Source organism: Podarcis erhardii, assembly GCF_964252035.2.
Source record: "Podarcis erhardii genome assembly, chromosome: 15".
NCBI lineage: Eukaryota > Metazoa > Chordata > Lepidosauria > Squamata > Lacertidae > Podarcis > Podarcis erhardii.
Window position 1 is genome coordinate 6,385,061 of NC_138505.1, and position 21,539 is coordinate 6,406,599.

General features: G+C 44.1%; 1 long non-coding RNA gene across 1 annotated transcript in view; it reads left to right on the top strand.

Annotated features, from left to right (window-relative positions):
- Positions 1 to 17,549, top strand: part of LOC309330115 — a 110,512-nt gene extending 92,963 nt beyond the window's left edge. The window contains exon 3 of the long non-coding RNA XR_014151279.1: positions 17,535 to 17,549. This is a non-coding gene — a long non-coding RNA (uncharacterized lncRNA). The remainder of the gene's footprint in view (positions 1 to 17,534) is intronic.
- The last annotated feature ends 3,990 nt before the right edge of the window (positions 17,550 to 21,539 follow it).

The following is a 21,539-nucleotide window of genomic DNA, read 5'->3' on the forward strand; positions in this document are numbered from 1 at the left end:
CTCAGCATCCAGGTTCTCACAGTGGCCAATCAGATTCCTCTAGGGAGGCACCCTCATTTCTATTTCCCCCCTAATTAGCACTGAAAAGTGAACAGTCACTAAAAGTTGAGCCAGTGTGGTGTAGTGGTTAAGAACCGTGGACTGGTAATCTAGTGAACCGGGTTCGCTTCCCCACTCCTCCACATGCAGCTGCTGGGTGACCTTGAGCTAGTCACACTTCTCTGAAGTCTCTCAGCCTCACTCACCTCACAGATTGTTTGTTGTGGGGGAGGAAGGAAAAATGAGATTGTTAGCCGCTTTGAGACTCCTTAAGGGGAGTGAAAGGTGGGATATCAAGTCCAATTACTTACTATGGTCAATAGCTATTGAAAAACCATGAATTAGTCTAATCCTATTTTAAATCCATTTAAGGTTGGTCTATGGGATCATGCAGAGTCGGACACGACTAAACAACAGCAACAAGGTGAATTCATTAGCATGCCTTGGCCCAGCAGATTTCATAAGTGAAGGTTGGTGCTTATGGTGATAATGATCATTAATTACCCGCCTTTCAAACCAAGGTCACATGGCAGGTTACAGCAATTAAGGCACAATGTCAAGAACAGTTAAAAACAACTTAGAATCATCTAAATAAGGTGGATCCTAAAAAATATGCATATTGCATGTCAAGAAGGCTTTTTGCCTTGTTGTCTGTAACTTCACTTCTTGCAGTGAGAGAATCACCAGGAGGTCCTCAGCTCTAGATCTCAGTGTCCAGACTACGGTTTTTGTTATACCATGAGCCTCATTCACTTGGCTAATTGTTTAGCTAAAAGGATTCAATTTCCTTGGATTTGTGATGCTAGCCCCCTAGTGCACAACAGTTGTTATATAATTGCCGAAGCATTTTATGGAGGCACAGGGAGAGTTCTCATCCAGAGCAGTTAGGAAAGAACACTACATATAAGCATACAGATCCTTGTATTTGGCAGAACCAGTATGACCATTTATCCATCTCAGTATTTTGCATGTGTCTCATCCCAGGTTTATGTGCAATCTGAACTGCGGGCAACTACTAGCAGAGTCAGCAAGGTTTGTGAATGTGGTGAAAGGAAGCAGATAATTTAATAGAATGGAATGTGTATCAAGATTCTGCATTTAAAGTGTACAGGCACATAAAGCATAAACAGACATATTCATTTTAATAGTCAAGGAAAAGAATTCCACTAGCAGCAGAATGGTTTCTCTCTCCTTCCACATAGCTACTCCACCAAAAGCCAGTGTGGTGTAGCAGTTAGCATGCCAGACCTGAGAGACCAGCGTTCAAATCCCACTGTCAGGAGCCAGAGTCAAGCACAGGTCAGCCAAAGAGCCAACAAGGTGTCAGTGAAGTTAACTCTTTATTCAAGAAACCAAAACAGCAGCACAGGCCTAGTGATTCCAACAATTCCAGTAAATCTTGCCCCAATGTGGTAGTTGTGAGGACTGAGGGTCCCTGCGTTCCCACCACTCTCTAGGCTTGCGTACAACCAAACTCTGCCCTTTTCATTTATTTCCATGTTCTACCAGACTGGGGGTGGGGCCAGAGAGAAGGGAGCTGATTGCAGTAGGAAGGGGAGACTGCCTGGATTTTTCAGCAGCCTGTCTCATCAAGGCCTCTTGGCCCCTCTCCAGTGTGGTGTAGCGGTTAAGAGCGGTAGACTCATAATCTGGTGAACCGGGTTCGCTTCCCCACTCCTCCACATGCAGCTACTGAGTGACCTTGGGCTAGTCACACTTCTCTGCAGTCTCTCAGCCCCACTCACCTCACAGAGTGTTTGTTGTGGGGGAGGAAGGGAAAGGAGATTGCTAGCCGCTTTGAGACTCCTTAGGGTAGTGATAAAGCGGGATATCAAATCCAAACTTCTTCTTCTTCTTCTTCTTCTTCTTCTTCTTCTTCTTCGTCTTCGTCTTCGTCTTCGTCTTCGTCTTCGTCTTCTTCTTCCTAGCCACTTTTTCTGACTCTGAGACTGGACTGCTCTCTGCCCCAACCTCCTCCTGCTCACTAAACCCTGTTGCCCCTTCAGCTTCCAACACCTCCTCTTCCCAGTCTTCTCCCTGTTCTCCCTCTGACCACTCATGTTAATCCCACCACCAGTCCCCTGGCTCTGAGCTTTCATCCCTTGGGGGTTCCCCAGCTCATACCTTTCCCCTTTCCTCTTCATCAAGCCAGTCCATGACACACAGTCATGGATGCTCACTGAGTGTGACCTTAGAGCAGTTACTGCCTCTTACCCTAATCTATCTTGCAGGGTTGTTGTGTGGATTAAGAGAGAAGGGCAAGAGCCATGCATGCCTTCTTGAACTCCATGAAGAAGAAGAAAAGCCAGGTGTAAATGCAATTAATTAATTGGTTGCTTGATTTATTTAATAAATAAATAAATTTGAAACACCTGAAGTGTAGTTGGAGAATGCTCAAGATGGCAGAGAAATACAAGCAGAATGAGTGCATCCCTCCACAACCTGGTACCTTCCAGATACCACTGGACTACAAATGCCATCAGATCCAACCAATTTGGCCAATGGCTAGGGATGCAGGAGCTGTCAACCTGCAGGTTACCAGAAGATGGTTGCCAGAAGCCAGACCATCTTGGTCCAGGAACAGCCATAGCTGTCTTACCTGCCAAAGCTGGTAAAGGGCAATTCTACTTTGATAGGAAGTAGAATCCCCATCATTCAGCCCGGACACAGAGATCCAGCGCCAAGGGCCTTCTGGCGGTTCCCTACTGAGAGAAGGGAAGCAGACAGAGGGCCTTCTCGGTAGTGGTGCCCGCCCTGTGGGACGCCCTCCCATCAGAGGTCAAGGAAATAAGCAGCTATCCTATTTTTAAAAGACATCTTAAGACAGCCCTGTTTAGGGAAGTTTTTAATATTTAATGCTGTATTGTTTTAACACTCGATTGGGAGTCGCCCAGAGTGGCTGGGAAACTCAGCCAGATGGGCAAGGTATAAAAAATAAATCATTATTATTATTATTATTATTATTATTATTATTATTATTATTATTACTATTATTAACATGGGAAGCTACCTTACACTGAGTCAAAATAGGGATACGAGTGGCGCTGTGGTCTAAACCACTGAGCTTGCTGATCAGAAGGTTGGCGCTTTGAATCCCCACAATGGAAGGAGCTCCCACTGCTCTGTCCCAGCTTCTGCCAACCTAACAATTCTAAAACATGCCAGTGCAAGTAGATAAATAGGTACCACTGCAGTGGGAAGGTCAGTGGCATTTCTGTGCGCTCTGGTTTCTATCACGGTGTCCCGTTGCACCAGAAGCGGTTTAGTCATGTTGGCCACATGCCCCGAAAATCTGTCTGTGGACAAACACCGGCTCCCTTGGTCCAAAGTGAGATGAGCACCACGCATCACCACTGGACTTACCGTAACTGTCCAGGGGTCCTTTACCTTTTTTTTTTTTTACCTTTTACTGAGTCAAACCTTTGGTCTATCTAGCTAAGTATTGTCTACACACTGTCTGGAAGCAGCTCTCCAGAGTTTCTCTCCCAGCCCTACCGAGAATTGCTGGGGACTGTACCTGGGAGCTTCTCCATGCAAACCAAATGCTGTCCCATTTACAGGTCCTTCTGGGCCACCAGGGGTTTCCATAGCAGGTGTCCATGCTGGGCCTGCTATTCTGCCTCATTCAAAGTCCACCTACTTAGGGATTGCTCATTACTCAAGTTTACCTGTGCCTGGTCTGTTTGTTTGCTTAATCCATGTTCTTCAGTCTTGCTTAACTTCATATTATCAGTGAGCACCCGATCTGTCACACATAATTTATGCTAAGCCTGGGTGACATTTTACAGGTGTCCCATGGAGTTGTTGCCCAGATATATATAAATTGTATTATATTTTGTGCATGTAACTAACTGCTCAACATACCTGGAAGAGCTGTCAACAAACACATATGTAACTCCTGTTCACTCCACAGATTTTTCTTTTTACTTTATATTTTCAAAAAATCAAAAAGACTAGGGACTCTCTCTTTTTAATTTGAAATAGAAAATAGCAAAGGACCCAGACCCCACATGGACCAGTTGAGTGTGTGTGGGCTCATGTCCTAATTTATTTTGGAGGATTCTGTCCCAAAAGGATTTTTCAAAATTTATCTCTTTAACTTCCCATGCCCTCCCAAAAAATAAAGACACCACAAGGCAGGAAACCTCTTTGTTTCAATCTCAACAGGACAATAAATTATTTTCCACAAGGTGAATGACTTGTCAAATCATGAGTGTGTGTTTTTTTATTATAAAATATCATGTTTTATGTTTTCTTCCAGAATGGAAAAGAGAAATAAGGACAACTGTGGTGTGGCGAAAGGCAAAGTGAGACGGGCATATTATGTAATATCTTGCAAGCCAATTGAGCATCAATGCTGGGTTATGTCTTCACAGTAAGCATTGGGGTTGCAAAGGAGAATCATGTGGATTTGGACTAATATCAAGCACATTTTGGACTGGACCAAAGGCCCATCTAGTCCCGTTTCCTGTTCTCATAGTGGCCGACCAGATGCCACAACGAAAATTCTGTAAGCAGGACCTGATTTTTTAGTTATGAGCATATGGAAAGGAAGCAGTCCACTTTTGACATTGCCCCCACCAATTGCCTTCTCTCTTCTTAACTCCAGGAGATGTTATTTTGGATTCTGTGGACAGGATGGAGGTGCCTTCTTCTGTTGATCCTGGGGAGGTGAGCACGTTTTTGGTGGAGTGCAATCAGCATCTTGCTTTGGTGGACATTTCTGTGGGTTGTCTTGGCATGGCTGTGGGTTGGTTGGGCACTGGGATTGCTGGGAAGACATCCTTCAGAGTGTTCTAAAAGAGATAGCAGAGATATTTTTTTATTATTGCTTACAGTCTTATTCTGCCTGCCTTCCCTCCACCATGGAATGTAAAGTAAGGTACATGTGGTTCTGGTTCCAATTGGCAATCTCACCACTGTATTCTGCACTACCTGCAATTTCTCTACTGTCTCCAAAGGCAGACCCTAGCAGTTAACATTGCAGTAATCTAACCTAGAGTTTACCAGACCATAGACAACAAAAGCCAGGTTATTTCTGTCCAGATAGGGTCACAGGTGGATGAATACTACCATTACTGTTACTACTTATAACTGTACACTGGGCAAGATCAAGGTTTGAGGGGGTCCTGTGCAAAGTAACCCATTGATAGGTCTTGATGAGATTTCCTGGCACTGGTGATAAGCAGGAAAGCTCCAAGAAGTGCCAATTGCCCAGTTCTAGGGGCTGATTTTTGAACTTTAGAAGCCCTGTGCAAAGTGCAGGATGAGAGAATGCTTCGAGAGGAGCTTCTAAAGGTGTCACACAGCTTTCAATTGATGGTCCTGCCTGCAAACATCATTTCAGCCAAGCCCCATCTTTACCTGTACAATACCTAATGCCATATGCAATGTCAGATATAAGGTAGGTGAGCGTGACTTGGCTGAAAAGTCCTTGTGGGCCAGATGGTAGGCCACTTCTCTAAAGCCAAAAATGATGTTTCTGGGTTTCTCGAAAGGTCAAGTGCTAGGTGTCGATTTGGACACAATAGCTAAGCTCTTAAAGGCAACAATTTAAAAATCTGCATAACTAAAAACTGGAATTAAAGGAATCCCTCAGCAGTAAGCAACAGTTTGGAAGAAAAACACCATAATATCATAGTGATTATTAAATTAACGCATTTTAGGAGAATCTGTAATGAGCAACCAAATAAATTTATGGAATCAATGGTTCTGGAACAACAAATACCAATACAATAAAATATACATGTATTTTATACTAATGTGGAAGCATTATAGGTAAGGATGTCAGAGAATTCCAACCAAAACTGACATGGGGGAAGAAATTGCCCATGATTCTCATGTTATTTGTAAAATATTGGATGCACAAGTATAAATCTCCTTTCCTCAGAGCACAATTGACTTCTCTCTCCCCCCTCTCTCTGGAAGAAAACATAAAACATGATAGTTCCAAACAACACTCATGTCTGTGACATTTTTTATCCATTAATCTTGTGGACAAACATTTCCCATTCTGATGAAAGATTTAAGAGGGCATTGCTTTCTGCTCTGCATCTGTCACACGCAGCATGGTTTCCCCCCTCCTGCAGTTCATCTTCACCTAAAACTATGTCATTCATCTCACTCTCTGCTGTGGTAAATTCATTTACATTGTGTTGTTTACATAATGAATTGCATACATTATGCACGCTAGGTTGTCTTCACATTATTCTACCCTATTCGTTTCAATGTAAAGGAAACATGATGCAGCCAGGGAAGAAACAATATCAACTATGTATCATTTGAGGACCGGAAACCACAGGGTCCTCTGAAACTAATCATGAGAATGTAAGAAGAGCTTGCTGGATGAGGCCAATGCCCCATCAAATCCTGCATACTGTTCTCACAGTGGCTGACCAGATGCCTCTGTGGCAAATGCGCAAGACAGACCTGAGCACAAAAAGCAAATTTCCCTTCCTGCAGTTTCCAGCAACTGGTATTTAAGAGCATTACCCTTTCTGTGTGTTTGTTTACTTGCAGCTATTTTACAAGTTGCTCAAATGTCTGTTGCTCGACTGCCATCTCTATTTATCTCTTTTATTTCATTTGCTGGCGTGATTTATATCCTGCACAATCAGGGCCAGATTTAGGTTTGATGAGGCCCTAAGCTACTGGCAGTAACGGGGCCCTTTCTATGTCCAGTTGTCCTTTGTCAACAACAATTGTCACTGGTTTTTTTGTGTTGAATATATTCTACATGGAAATTTATGGACCTAATAGGTATCTAAAGCCATTTGCACATAAAAAAATGTATTTTATCAAAGTAATTGTTGAACTGAAATACAATTTAGAAGAAGTATATTAATAGTGAAATACAATTAAGAAATATAATTGAGAGGGACGCGGGTTGCGCTGTGGTCTAAATCACTGAACCTTGGGCTTGCTGATCAGAAGGTTGGCGGTTCGAATCCCCACGATGGGGTGAGCTCCCAGTGCTCGGTCCCTGCTCCTGCCAAGCTAGCAGTTCAAAAGCACGTCTAAGTGCAAGTAGATAAATAGGTATCGCTCTGGCAGAAAGGTAAATGGCGTTTCCATGTGCTGCTCTGGTTCACTAGAAGTGGCTTTGTCATGCTGGCCACATGACCCGGAAGCTGTCTGCGGACAAAACACTGGCTCCCTCAGCCTATAGAGCGAGATGAGTGCCGCAACCCCAGAGTTGTCTGCGACTGGACTTAACAGTCAGGGGTCCCTTTACCCTTTACCTTTACAATTAAGAAGTATATTTGGGGGGCGGCAAGAGAGTGGGGTCCTAAGCTTTCTGACCAGACCACAAAGGTTTCAGATTCCCTGTTTGGGACATGACATAGTTCAGAGGTAATGCATCTGCTTCGCATGCAGAAAATCTCAGGTTTAATTCCGGGCATCTCCTGTGATAGGCCTGAGTATGCCCTCTTTCTGAAACCCTGGAGACTTAGTGCCAGTCACTGAGGCAGATGGTTCACTGGTCCAACTCTGTACAAGGCAGCTTCACTATGCTCCCATCAGATCGACACAAAGCAAATGCAGAGAATGTGTACTTTACAAAGGCACCCACATTGCACCTCTATGCTGCTCTTATTATTAATTGAAGAACCTAAGGTCCTCCAGATTTTGTTGGACTATAGCTCCCATCATTCCTATCCATTGGCCATGATGGTTATGGCTGATAGGAGTTGGAGTCCAACAACATCTGGAGGGACACAGGTTCCACATACCCAATGCAGAGTTTATTCCAGCTATTCTTTCATCATCATTTTATGACCCACAAGGGATTCCCATGGTCAAGAAGACTCACCTGGTCTTGCAGTGAGTCCTGGAACAAGTGCAAGGCATTCGGTGAATGTAAGACTTTTGCGGAGACTGCAGATGCTTTTAAAGCCCGTCCAGTGCATGGAAAAAACCCTTTGCGTGTGGACAGTCAGTTCAATACCAGTTAAAACTAGATTTAATTACACCTTTGGCTGAACTTGTAATTTTTTTATGGAGAATTCCCCCATACCTGTTTCTGTGTCATTTATTTGGCAGTTATCACAATATGGAGACCCACCCTAATGAAAATCATAAGGTTATGGTCCAGGTGTCAATCAATCTTGTGAAAGAGGGTTGATGTTGCATGTTCTTCAAAGTGATTTTTTAAATATACTTTACATTTTTACAATGTATGAAGGTCCTTTAGAGCCTATTAAGGCCTGAGTCCTCCATTTGTGGAATCTTTTGGGTTGCATCCAGATGGGAGAAGGCTAACTGAAAATAATGGGCATGATGAAGGTAGGTCCATTCATTTCCTTCTCTTTTTTTGTAGACTATTTTATTCGTTTTATAGGAAAATAACATGTCACATATAAGAAAGAAAATTGAAACAAAAAATTCCTTCCAGTAGCACCTTAAAGACCAACTAAGTTAGTTCTAGGTATGAGCTTTCGTGTGCATGCACACTTCTTCAGATACACTGAAACAGAAGTCACCAGACCCTTCTATATAGTGAGAAGGTGGGGAGGGGTATTACTCAGAAGGGTGGTGGGAATGGGTGATTGGCAGATAGCTGTGATGAGCCTGTTGATGACTCTTAACGACTGCAGTAGGTCTTACAGGAAAAAGCAAGGGGTGAGAAGGTGAAAAATGGCTTTGTCATGTATAATGAGATAAGAATCCAATGTCTTTGTTCAGACCAGGTCTCTCCATGGTTTTAAGTTTGGTAATAAGTTGCAATTCAGCAGCTTCTCTTTCCAGTCTATTTCTGAAATTCCTTTGTAATTTTTTACAAGGAATTTTTTGTTTTGACTATGGCAGACCAACACGGCTACCTATCTGTGAAAGAAAATTGAATAAGGATACAGTACCGTCAAATAATTGAATCACTGAAGGCATCACAGAGGCTTCAATTATCTGTGACATAGCCTCTCCTTAAGTAAGCAAGTATTGACATCACTTCTATTTACAAAGCTGATATATAGGGAAGGTACCTTGTCAAAATGACTGTATTTCACTTGATCTCTAACAAACTTTCTATGTTGCATTAATTTCAAAGGGCATGTTCTGAGCATGCTAGTCCAGACCAGGATACCTGAAAGACTTCCTGCCCCTGTACATACCCTATAAGATCACTTAGGTCATCTAGGGAAAATATCTAATCATGGCTCTGCACCCTACAGAATATCATAGGGTGGAAACCCCAAAATGGGACATTTTCTGTTGTTGCCCCAGTGCTGTTGAACTCCCTTTCCTCTTTCATATGTAAAGCAGCAACTATGGCTTGCTTCAGCCTTCTTGTAAAGATATATCACTTTTGCCCTGAAGCATAAGATTGGACCCTGTTTTGAGTCTTTTCTGGTTTATTCGCTTTTAGATTTAAAAACAGAGTTTTTATACTGCTGCTGTACTGGTTTTAGGTTGTGGTTTTGTTTCATTCATTCATTCATTCATTCATTCATTCAGTTAATTACATTTGTATCCTACCTTTTCCTCCAAGGAGCTCCAGGTGGCATATGTGGTTCTCCGCCACCTCATTTAATCCCCACAACAAACCAGTAAGGTAGGTTAGGCTGAGAGGCAGTGACTGGCCCAACTTCATGTCAAGAGAGCTTTGTGTGACTGAGTGGGAATTCGAACTGTTGACCTATAGCTCCCATCCTCCTTGACCATTGGCCAGTGACTGGGGCTGATGGGAGTCCAACAATATCTGAAAAGCCACAGGTTCCCCCATTCTTGTTGCTGGGTTCCAAACAAGCCAATATATATTTGTTGTGGTGGAAGAGTTAGAGGAAACATCAGTCAAAACTGGACAATAACTTCATTACCCCTTCTAAACAAGAGTGGGACAAGAACAATAGGAATCTCCCCTATGTGACCTCCAAAATCTCTCCCAACCCTATAATTCTATTATTTCATGCCAAGTTTTAATAAGGTAGATGCAACATGCCTTTTCCCATCATGTTCTCCTGGTATTTTGAGACATCTCCTGCTGTTCTTCTACAGGACCCTTCTTAGGCTCCGATCCTGCAAGGGCTTCTGAGGTCCTCATAAAGGAGATGTTCCTTCCTACCTACTTCTCTCCCTTCCACTACCCATTGTGCCATTCATGTTCAACTAGACGGTATCCCAAAGAACGTATGACCTTAGAATCACCTTCCCTTACCCCAGGAAGGAAAGAACATGAAGTAATCTCATTCCCTGAGTCATAAAACTCCTATTCCTTTCCTTTTATGAGCCCTTTCTATTTCAAACTCTCTTGTTAAATTTAAGCCGTGTCCCCACCCTTTTCGTCTCCTTTGTATATATTAGTTGATTTATTCTCCATTCCAATGGGGACTGACATTTCTTATTACTATTATTTTAATTTTTTTATTAGCAGCCAAGGTGATTATTATGAAGGTGGAGTTTTGCCGGTGAGATTATGCAACAAACTTGAGATGCACACATCTTTGCAAATCATGGGCCTGTCCCTTTTGGATCCTCCACTCTGATTGCAAAACAGGTGTAATCATGAATCTTGCAGTCACTCCTTAGATTTCTTTTTTTTTCTGACAGACACAAGAAATTTACATTTAGGGGGGTGGAGTACGCAGGAGCTGTTATTCATCACAGAGATGTTGAGGCATGGCTGACATGTGCCCACTCCCTTGTGGCCCCTATTCCTGTTAACATTCCCTATTTTCCAGTAAGATTTTAGTCAAGTCTCCCATACTACAATAAGATAACAGCTACAAAAAATAAAATACAAATTGAATAAATAGAATCCAGGGTCTTCTCTTAAGGGTAGTTCTTAGCCCTCACCGTCCAAAGAAGGTAGTAGCTTCTCCCGACTGTCACCTGGGATATTTCCTTTCTCATCCCAGCCTCTCGCTCTGGGAGACCAACATTTCCTTGCCTCTTACCCAAGGTGCTCCATCAATCATCTTCCACCCCAATGAGTATACAATCCCTTGACCTTGATAAAGGCTCTGATCATAGTACTCCTACAAAAGAAAAGAAGAAGAAACAATTAGAAAAAAACAAAACAACAACAACAACAAAAAGAGATGGGGGAGGGAATAAGAAGGAAAAGGGTGAAAGAGGAAAAAAGACAAAAGACAAAACAAATCTCATCTCCATACATAATAAAATTAGAGTATTTTTTCCTGATCAGTTGCAATCAGATTCTGTACTGATCACAGTGCTAATTATGCAAAGCATTCGTCCTGACCAAGGTAATGTCTGTGGCAAAGCAGGAAGGAGAGACACACAACACACACCCATATATTATTTATCTCCTTCTTGCTAATCCTCACTTGAAATGTGCATTTCCTAATATCTGTTTTCAACAGCAATGACCTAGATGACTTCCACACAGAAGTCCTTCAAGATTCAAGGTGCCTTATGGATAAAAACACAGATAATCCACTTTGAATGCATAATGTTTCAGGTTCTGTCCCTGGCAGAATCTTCAGGTAGAGCTGGGTAAGTTCCTCTTGGGTGCTGCTGCCAGTTCGTGTAGACCATGCATGCCTAACCCCTGGCCCACAGGCTGGATCCAGCTGCCTAAGGCCTTCAGTTATTTGGCAGCTGTTTGTTTGTTTGTTTAAAAGAGTGTTAGTGTCAGGGACCATGTTAATGAGGACTGTACTGAGGAGGAATGGTGGGAGCTGGCCCCACCCCCTGACCCTGAATCTTCCCAGGAGCAGAAGGACAGTATAGATTTAGAACAGTGGTTTGCAGAGGGGCATAGTTCAGAAGGCAGAAGCTGGGAAATACTGGGTGGGGAACAGCTAGCAGAAGAAACACTAGAAGAGAGAAGGTTACAAGATTCACAGTCTCTGGACAGCATTCACCACCCCATCCCCAAAGATACAGAGAGTTCAGGGAGTTTTAGAACAGGAAGCACAGAGGGTACAAAATCAGATTACAAAATGTAGGAGTGACATAGATTAACAGGGATTAAGGGGAGGGTGAGCCTTAAATGGGAGCACCACCATTCTAGGGAGATGCTTTCTTTTGTCTCTCGCTGTGTTTATTAAAGAAACTAACTGGTAAGAATTTCCTTCCATTTGATCTGCTTATTTACTGCCACAGGGGAGGAAGCTGATATCCCGAAGTCTAACAGTCAGTATTAGAGTGAAGAACTAGAGCTTGTGAAACCAGGGTTCAGATACCCACTCTGTCATGAAGGTTCCTGGGTGACCAGTTTCCTAACCCACCTCATCCTTAGGTCAGGATGGGAAAAGAAAAGCTGGGAGAGCTGCTGGCGGCCAATGTAAAAAGTAGAAAAGTTTTTCTCCCACTCTCATAATTCTAGAACTCAGGCACATCCAATGAAATTGAATGCTGGGCGATTCAAGACAGACAAAACTTCTTTGTACAGCAATTTAAATTCTGGGATTTGCTCCTACATGAAACACCGATAGCCCCTGACTTGGATGACTTTGAAAGAGTATTGGACTATCTCTCAGAGGATAATGGGGTGATCAGTGGCTACTGGTCATGATTCCTGTGTTCTGTGTTCACCACTGGAGGAATTATGCCTTTGAATGCCAGTTGCTGGAAAACACAAGCTGGGTGAGTGCTGCTGCGCTCAGGACCTGCTTGCCAACTTGCCATTGGGGCATCTGGTTGGCCAATATGGGAACAGGATGCCTTGGGCCTGAACCAACTGGGCTCTTATGTTCTTAGCTCTCTCTCAAACCAGCAAGTAGTTAGAGGCCCTTCATCTACTCTTCCACCACAGTGTTCAGTTCCCATGCCATGTGTGGTCCTACTTAACTCAACACAAGTAGGCTAACACACCTTCATTCTGGGTGTGGGTACAACAATCCAGTCAGATTTCCCTGCCTCATCTGGAATGCAAAACGTCATCCCAGGTCAGTTACCTTCAATCCATTAATGTTCTAAATAGCCAAGGAGCTCAGTAAGTTTGTTTATGTTAATAACCTATTAACGAAAGGAATTAGCAAAGAGAGGCATGGTGGAGAGAGCACCTGGCATGCAGTGATCTTAATTGGCATGCATGCACATAAAAACGGAAATAAGCTTTCAGCAGGGTAGGATGTGTCTGTTGCACACAAAGACAGAAAGGAGTGTCACACAAAGGTTATAGGAGGGGTGGGGAACTTGAGGCCCTCCAGCTGTTGCTGGACCTCAACTCTAATCAGCCACAGCCCTCTTGACCAATGGAAATGGATGATGGATTGTGTAGTCCCACAACACCTGAAAGACGCCAGGTTGGGAAAGTCTGGCTTAGAATAGAGGAGGAGACACATGTGCCCCCCTTTAAAAATATGGGTGCTATTTATAAGGTAATTTGATGGGCAGTCAAGAGAAACAGCAAAGAACCCTTGTCTGCTTCTGTTGTTGTTGTTGTTGTTGTTGTTGTTGTTGTTGTTGTTGTTGTTGTTGTTGTTACAGTGGTACCTCGGGTTAAGAACTTAATACGTTCTGGAGGTCCATTCTTAACCTGAAACTGTTCTTAACCTGAGGTACCACTTTAGCTAATGGGGCTTCCTGCTGCCGCTGCACAATTTCTGTTCTCATCCTGAAACAAAGTTCTTAACCCGAGGTACTATTTTTAGAATGTGTGATTATTTGATTGTTTGATTATTTGATTGTTGTTAGCCGCCCTGAGCCCGGCTTTGGTTGGGGAGGGCGGGATATAAATCAAATTTATTATTATTATTATTATTATTATTATTATTATTATTATTATTATTATTTCTGGGTTAGCGGAGTCTGTAACCTGAAGCATCTGTAACCCGAGGTACCACTGTATTATTACTATTATTATTATTATTATTATTATTGCAATCTGTTGAAGCGAAGTGCCTTTCGGCGACACTTGTGACAGAATTAAAACGGGTGATGATTTTTCCTGCTGCTGCATGTCTATGAGATGACGCTTTCACCTGTTCTTTTCTACCTGTTGTGTGGCATAAGAAGGGCTTGCTGGATCAAGCCAATTACCCACCTAGTCCAGCATATTGTCCCCACAGTGGCCAATCAGATCCTCATGGGAAGCGTGAAGGCAGGATCTGAGTGCAATGGCCCACTTGTGATTCTCAGCAATTGACATTCAGTGGCATACCACCTCCAACAGTGGAGGGAGAACACAGCCATAGTGGTAGTCACTGATAAGCTTTTCTCATGCACCTTTGGCTAACATTCTTTTAAAACCACCCTAGTGGGTGGCCAGGATGCGGGTGGCACTGTGGGTTAAACCACAGAGCCTAGGACTTGCCGATCAGAAGGTCGGTGGTTCAAATCCCTGCGACGGGGTGAGCTCCCGTTGCTTGGTCCCTGCTCCTGCCAACCTAGCAGTTCGAAAGCACGTCAAAGTGCAAGTAGATAAAAAGGTACCACTCCAGCAAGAAGGTAAACGGTGTTTCCATGTGCTGATCTGGTTCGCCAGAAGCGGCTTAGTCATGCCGGCCACATGACCTGGAAGCTGTACGCCGGCTCCCTCTGCCAATAAAGCGAGATGAGTGCCGCTACCCCAGAGTCGGTCACGACTGGACCTAATGGTCAGGGGTCCCTTTACCTTTACCTAGTGGGTGGCCATCACGACAGTGGACGCTCGGGTTGCGAACGTGATCCGTGCAGGAGGCACGTTCGCAACCACCAGTGTTCACAACCCGCAGCGCTGCATCTGCGCACACACGGGTCATGATTCAGCACTTCTGTGCATACGCAAAGCACGATTTAGTGTTTCTGCACATGCGTGAGCACCAAACCTGGAAGTACACCATTCCGATTCTTCCAGGCTCAGCACGGTGCGCAACCCGAAAATGCGCAACTTGAAGCGTCTGTAACCCCAGGTATGTCTGTACTGGGTGGCCGAGGGTTTACCTATGTGAGGAGGAGGATTTTCTTGTGACTTCTATGAGTCTTCCAATGTTCAGCTTCATTGGATGTTCCTGAGTCCTCATTATGAGAGGGAGGAACTAATATCGACCCACTTTCTCTCATATATATATATATATATATATATATATATATATATATATATATATAAGTTTCTTCATAATACATGTCCGTTACACAAAAGAAATTATTCAAAATATTCACTCCAGAATGACATCCAACCGATCTACTTTCTGTTAGGCAATATTTCCCCAATCTTCCAACCCAAATGTCTCAGATTAATTCCCTTTCCTCTTTACACAAAAAGTCAAAAACGAGTTCTCTAATTGTTGTTATCAATAAATTTCAGCAATAGTTTTTTCTCTATCAGCTTTGTCTCCAGTTAACGACAACAACCATTCCACTTTCTCCATGCCATGCAAACTTTTATACACCCCACCATCTCTCCACTTACTCCCATTTTCTCTGAAATAAAATAAAAACTCTAAAGATTGTAACCTTTCCTCGTAGGGGAGCTGCTCCACCCCCCCACCCCTGAAGATTTGATTGAATGGCTTCATCCATTTAAAGGTGATTGCTTTAAACCATTTCTGTGTCCATAAGAACATAAGAAGAGCTTGCTGGATCAAGCCAAAGGCCCATGTAGTCCAGCATTTCACAATGGCCAACCATCAGATACCTGTGGGACCAAGTGCAAAAAGACTCTCCCCTCCTGCAGTTTCCCAGCAATTGGTGTACAGAAGCATTATGTTCTCTGACCATGGAGGCAGAGGACAGCCACCATGCCTAATAGCTGGCAATAACCTTCTCCTCCACCAACTTTTCTAATCCCTTTTTAAAGCCATCCAAGTTGCTGGCCACCATTGCCTCCTATGGGAGAGACTGGCACACTTTGGCTATGCACTGCTTGAAGAACTCCTTCCTTTTGCCTGCCCTCAATCTTCCATCGTTGAGCAGCATTGGATGTCTGCTTGCATACGTGTGACTTGAATGACTAACTGCAAGGTGTGGAGGTGTCTAATGTTGGCGTGTTCATTAGTACATTCCTACTCAAAGTGGACCAAAGAATTATAGGCATGATCTAGAGATGCTTCTTCTGTCCACACCTAGCAAATCCCACAAACCATCTGGAACTTAATGCTTGAGTCACCCTCCCTGTGATCCAGGTGTAACTGTACACCTTATTTTCTCCTCCACCTGATTCACCACCGCCTGTTTCCGGAGGCATCTCCCTCTGTTTACATACCTATCTTCAATTTCCATCATGCTCACCTGGTTTGGGCACCCAACCAATGAGGTCAGTTACTCAACAGAGCCCTCCATTGGGCCAGTGGTAGAGTAGAATTTGTTTGGGTCATGGGTGAGCTCCATTTTTCCAAAACCATTTTTCACAGTTTTCATCTTTATATTAAGGCTGTGACCAGATCTTACCAGATCCAACCGGATCCTGAATCCTGAACTGCATTGGACCAATGAGGGTCAACTTGGAACTTGACCAAATGTGGTTCAGGAGGCCTCAGGTCGCTCCAGGTTGGATCAGGTCCAGCCAGAATGATCCAGAGCTGTCAAAAAAAGTCTTGGGGTGAGGAAAGGGGGAGAAGGAGACTAGCAGGCAGCCTTAATGTGGGATCCTCTCTCCTCCCACAACTACATTTTAAATCTTCACTTCTTCAACCACATGACTGTGAAAAGTAGTGGAAACTCACAAAAGGGTAGGTGGCTATAGCCAATTACATTGCTTTCTTCCATTCCCTCTCAATTCCAATTCAGGAAGGAATTCTGTCTGCTTTCATGTTCCAGAGTGACCCATTTTCAAGCCCATGTAAGCTAGAAATGGTGAGGGAAACCAGACCAGTACCACCAAGAATGTCACACAACTTCCTTCTCTCCCCTACATCATCCCTGGGACAAGAGAATGTTGCAAGATGCTAACTCCTCTTCTGAGTTACTCCCGTAGTCATGGTTCTTGGCACAGAGCAATTACACCCAACCTGCAATTTTAACCTTCCCTCTTCAGTTTGCACCTTCCCACGCCCATGAAGCATTTGGCAGCAGCCAGAAAACAACCTGAGTCACTCTGCCAAATGGCCCATTAATTAAAAAAAATAAATCAAAGAAAGTAGTGGAAAAGATATATTTAGGACCCAGTTGTTCATAGCCAAGGTGTGTGTCAGGGTTTGATTCAGCAACAACAAAACCACCCTGCCCATCTCCCATTAGCCAGGACCATTGGCCGTGCTGGTTGCTGAGGCTGAAGAGAGCTGGGGTCCAACAAGCATGGATGGTCACAGGCTGCCCATTCCTGCTTTCCACCTCTGTAAGCATATTTAAGGTGTGGTCCCAGATTGGTTGGAACATATGTCTAGAACAGGAGCTTGGAACCTTTGGCCTTCTAGAGCAGGGGTCAGCAAACTTTTTCAGCAGGGGGCTGGTCCACTGTCCCTCAGACCTTGTGGGGGGACAGACTTTTTTTGGGGGGGGACAGATTCCTATGGCCCACAAATAACCCAGAGATGCATTTTAAATAAAAGGACACATTCTACTCATGTAAAAACACGCTGATTCCAGGACCATTTGTGGGCTGGATTTAGAAGGCGATTGGGCTGGATCTGATCCCCAGGCCTTAGTTTACCTACCCATGTTCTAGAGAGTGATGTATTGAGAGCCAGTGTGGTGTAGTGGTTAAGAGCAGTAGTCTCGTAATCTGGGGAACCGGGTTCGCGTCTCTACTCCTCCACATGCAGCTGCTGGGTGACCTTGGGCTAGTCACACTTCTTTGAAGCCTCTCAGCCCCACTCACCTCACAGAGTGTTTGTTGTGGGGGAGGAAGGGAAAGGAGAATGTAATAATAATAATAATAATAATAATAATAATAATAATAATAATAATTTATTATTTGTACCCCACCCATCTGGCTGGGTTTCCCCAGCCACTCTGGGCAGCTTCCAACAAAGATGAAAAATACACCAAAATGTCACATATTAAAAACTTCCCTGAACAGGGCTGGCTGCCTTCAGATGTCTTCTGAATGTCAGGTAGTTGTTTATCGCTTTGACATCTGGTGGGAGGGCGTTCCACAGGGCGGGCGCCACTACCGAGAAGGCCCTCTGCCTGGTTCCCTGTAACTTGGCCTCTCGCAGTGAGAGAACTGCCAGAAGCCCCTCGGAGCTGGACATCAGTGTCTGGGCAGAACGATGGGGGAGGAGACGCTCCTTCAGATATACTGATATGTTAGCCGCTTTGAGACTCCTTAAAAGGGAGTGAAAGGCGGGATATCAAATCCAAACAACTCTTCTTCTTCTTCTTCTTCTTCTTCTTCTTCTTCTTCTTCTTCTCCTTCTCCTTCTCCTTCTCCTTCTCCTTCTCCTTCTCCTTCTTCTCCCATCCTCTCTGACAATTCTGCTTACCCCTTTCAATGATGGTGAATTACCACAGATACCCACCTTTGGGAGCGGATGGTGCTGTGGTCTAAACCACAGAGCCTCTTGGGCTTGCTGATCAGAAGGTCGGCGGTTCGAATCCCCGTGACGGGGTGAGCTCCCATTGCTTGGTCCCTGCTCCTGCCAACCTAGCAGTTCGAAAGTGCGCCAAAAAGTGCAAGTAGATAAATAGGTATCTCTGATGGGAAGGTAAACGGCGTTTCCGTGCACTGCTCTGGTTTTTTGGGCAGCTTAGTCATGCTGGCCACATGACCTGGAAAAACTCTGCGGACCACCACCGGCTCCCTCGGCCTGTAAAGCAAGATGAGTGCCACAACCCCAGAGTCATCTGTGACTGGACTTAACTGTCAGGGGTCCTTTACCTTTATGAGTTGTTCTTTTCCAAGGAAAGGGTTTTTATAAGCATGTGGGCAGGAGTGCCCAATTAAAATGGGATGGCAAGGTGGCTATTTAGGCCAGCACCAGGCCCTCTCCTTCTGTCTTCTCTTTTCAGTGCCCTCTCTCCTTCCTTCCTTCCTTCCTTCCTTCCTTCCTTCCTTCCTTCCTTCCTTCCTTCCTTCCTCTACAGTTGGGTTCTTTGCTAGTCACCCTTTTCTGTCAACTGAGTAGGAATTTTGAGGGGAATGCGTGAAATTGCTTCATGAAATTGCTATTCATCAACGAAATCAAATAAATCCATAAATTGCTGCCCACTTCCAGTGATAGGTGCTGGAAGACATTTTTGGCACGAGTTGATCCCTGATCTCAGGAATGTTGGTCCACCCCTTTATCTATTTGTTACTCCGTTGCCATATACTTAGTTGCTATGTTATCACCTGCTCAATCCTTTATGAGCTATTCCTCACGTAGTGGAAACAGTGCTGCTCGTGGACAAGTTACAGCTGAGTATCGATTTCCAAATAGGATGGCTTTAAATGAAGTTTAGACAAAGTCATGGAGGATCAGGCAATCAGTGGTTACTAGTCATGATGTCTTTATGTTCCAAACAGTACTATTTTTCGGATATGCGCAGCTTGCAGACTTAACCTACTGTATAGAATAAGAGAACAAGAAGAACACATGTTTAAAGAAGATTGGAAAACATTTATTGAATTCATGGGGGCCAATTGTGTACACTTGGAAATATTGGCAGCATTAAGATAAATTCAACAGTGTAAATAAGTTTTGATGGATGTAATAATGGAATACTGAATGGTTTAGTTTTTGCAAAATATGCAGAAATTTATAATATGCAAAATGAACCATGTCAAAATAAATTAAAAAATTAAAAAAATCGTGCATGCACACTTATGAAAGCTCATACCCAGAACAAACTTAGTTGGTCTCTAAGGTGCCACTGGACAGTTTTTTAACTTATTTCAACTTTGGCAGACCAACACAGCTACCTACCTGAATGTAAAATGAACCATGGAAAGAGAAGAAGGGAAGTCGTTGATATTTTAAGGATGTTTAAATGAGTATTCTAAATTGTAAAACAGAAAATTTAATAATACACACACACACACACACACATACACACACAGAGAGAGAGAGAGAGAGAGAGTCTCTCTCTCTCTCTCTCTCTCTCTCTCTCACACACACACACACACACACACCCTATACCTGAAGGAGCGTCTCCACCCCCATCATTCTACCCAGACACTGAGGTCCAGCTCTGAGGGCCTTCTGGCGGTTCCCTCTCTGAGAGAAGCCAAGTTACAGGAAACCAGGCAGAGAGCCTTCTCGGTAGTGGCACCCACCCTGTGGAACACCCTCCCACCAGATGTCAAAGAGAACAACAACTACCAGACTTTTAGAAGACATCTGAAGGCGGCCCTCTTTAGGGAAGCTTTTAATGTTTAATGGGTTCTTGTATTTTAATATTCTGTTGGAAGTGGTTGGGGAAACCCAGTCAGATGGGTGGGGTATAAATAATAAATTATTATTATTATATTATTACTATTTTTCTAGAGAAAGAAGTGCAGGAACTCGCCATGAATGTCTCACTTGCTCTCTTAAAATGGCAATGGCACTTACCGAAGAGGTGCCAGAACTGAGTTCTGGTGAATTCCGGCTGGAAAAAAAGTCCGGCTTCCACGTCCACTGAAGACAGTATGTCTCTGAATGCCCATTTCAATGAACCAAAAGCAGTGAGAGTGCTCTTGTGCTCAAGTTCTGCTTGAAGGGCTTCCCACAGAGGCATCTGATTGGCCCCTGTGAGAACAGGATGCTGGACTTGATGGGTCATTGGCCTGATCTATCCAGCAGCCTCTACACCAGTGTGGTGTAGTGGTTGAGAGCAGTAGACTCGTAATCTGGTGAACTGGGTTCGCGTCTCCGCTCCTCCACATGCAGCTGCTGGGTGACCTTGGGCTAGTCACACTTCTTTGAAGTCTCTCAGCCCCACTCACCTCACAGAGTGTTTGTTGTGGGGAGGAAGGGAAAGGAGAATGTTAGCCGCTTCGAGACTCCTTAGGGTAGTGATAAAGTGGGATATCAAATCCAAACTCTTCTTCTCTTCTTATGTTCTTAACAGTGGTGTGGGCAAAAGAAGTGGAGTCTCAAGTTGAAAAGAAGCAGCTCCCAAATTAGTCTGAGCTTAATCAGCCTGCTTTACAAGCTACAAAACAAACTAAATGTGGTGGGTGCACACCCCGATAGGTCTCCCATCTTGGTTCTGTAATCATCAATAAGATAGTGATATTGTCCAGAGGAAGCAACTCTATCTCAGGCCACCAGATGGCAGAATCCTCTTGGCTGCTTTGCTTCGTGAAGTCCTGACAACATGACAAGGGATGTGGTGATGAGGCAGTACTCTAAAATGACAGGCTGCTGCTGTCCCCTGGTGGTGAAATGTGCAAAGGCATCATGTTCTTTCTCAGCCTGCTGGTCACATTTCCCTTCCTTAGCTCTGAAAATTCTGGCCCCTCCCTGCTTTTCACTGGCTAACTCGTTTACCTCCTCCCTTGTATTTGGGACAGAATCAATTTGGGGCCAGAGTTAATGTTTAATTGTGGGGTATTTTTTAAGCCCGGATGGCTGGGGGTAGAGGAAGAAGGAGACACTGCCTCCGCCCCACCAGGGCCGTCTTAAGCATATCTGGCACCATGGTGCAAAGATCCTTCAGGCAACCCCTCGTTTCCCAGAGTTGTCGACTTTTTTAAGGGGGGCCCCCAAAGTTGTTGACCTTTTTTAGGAAAGGCTGCTCCCGCCCTTGTGCATGGCTGGGCATCGGCT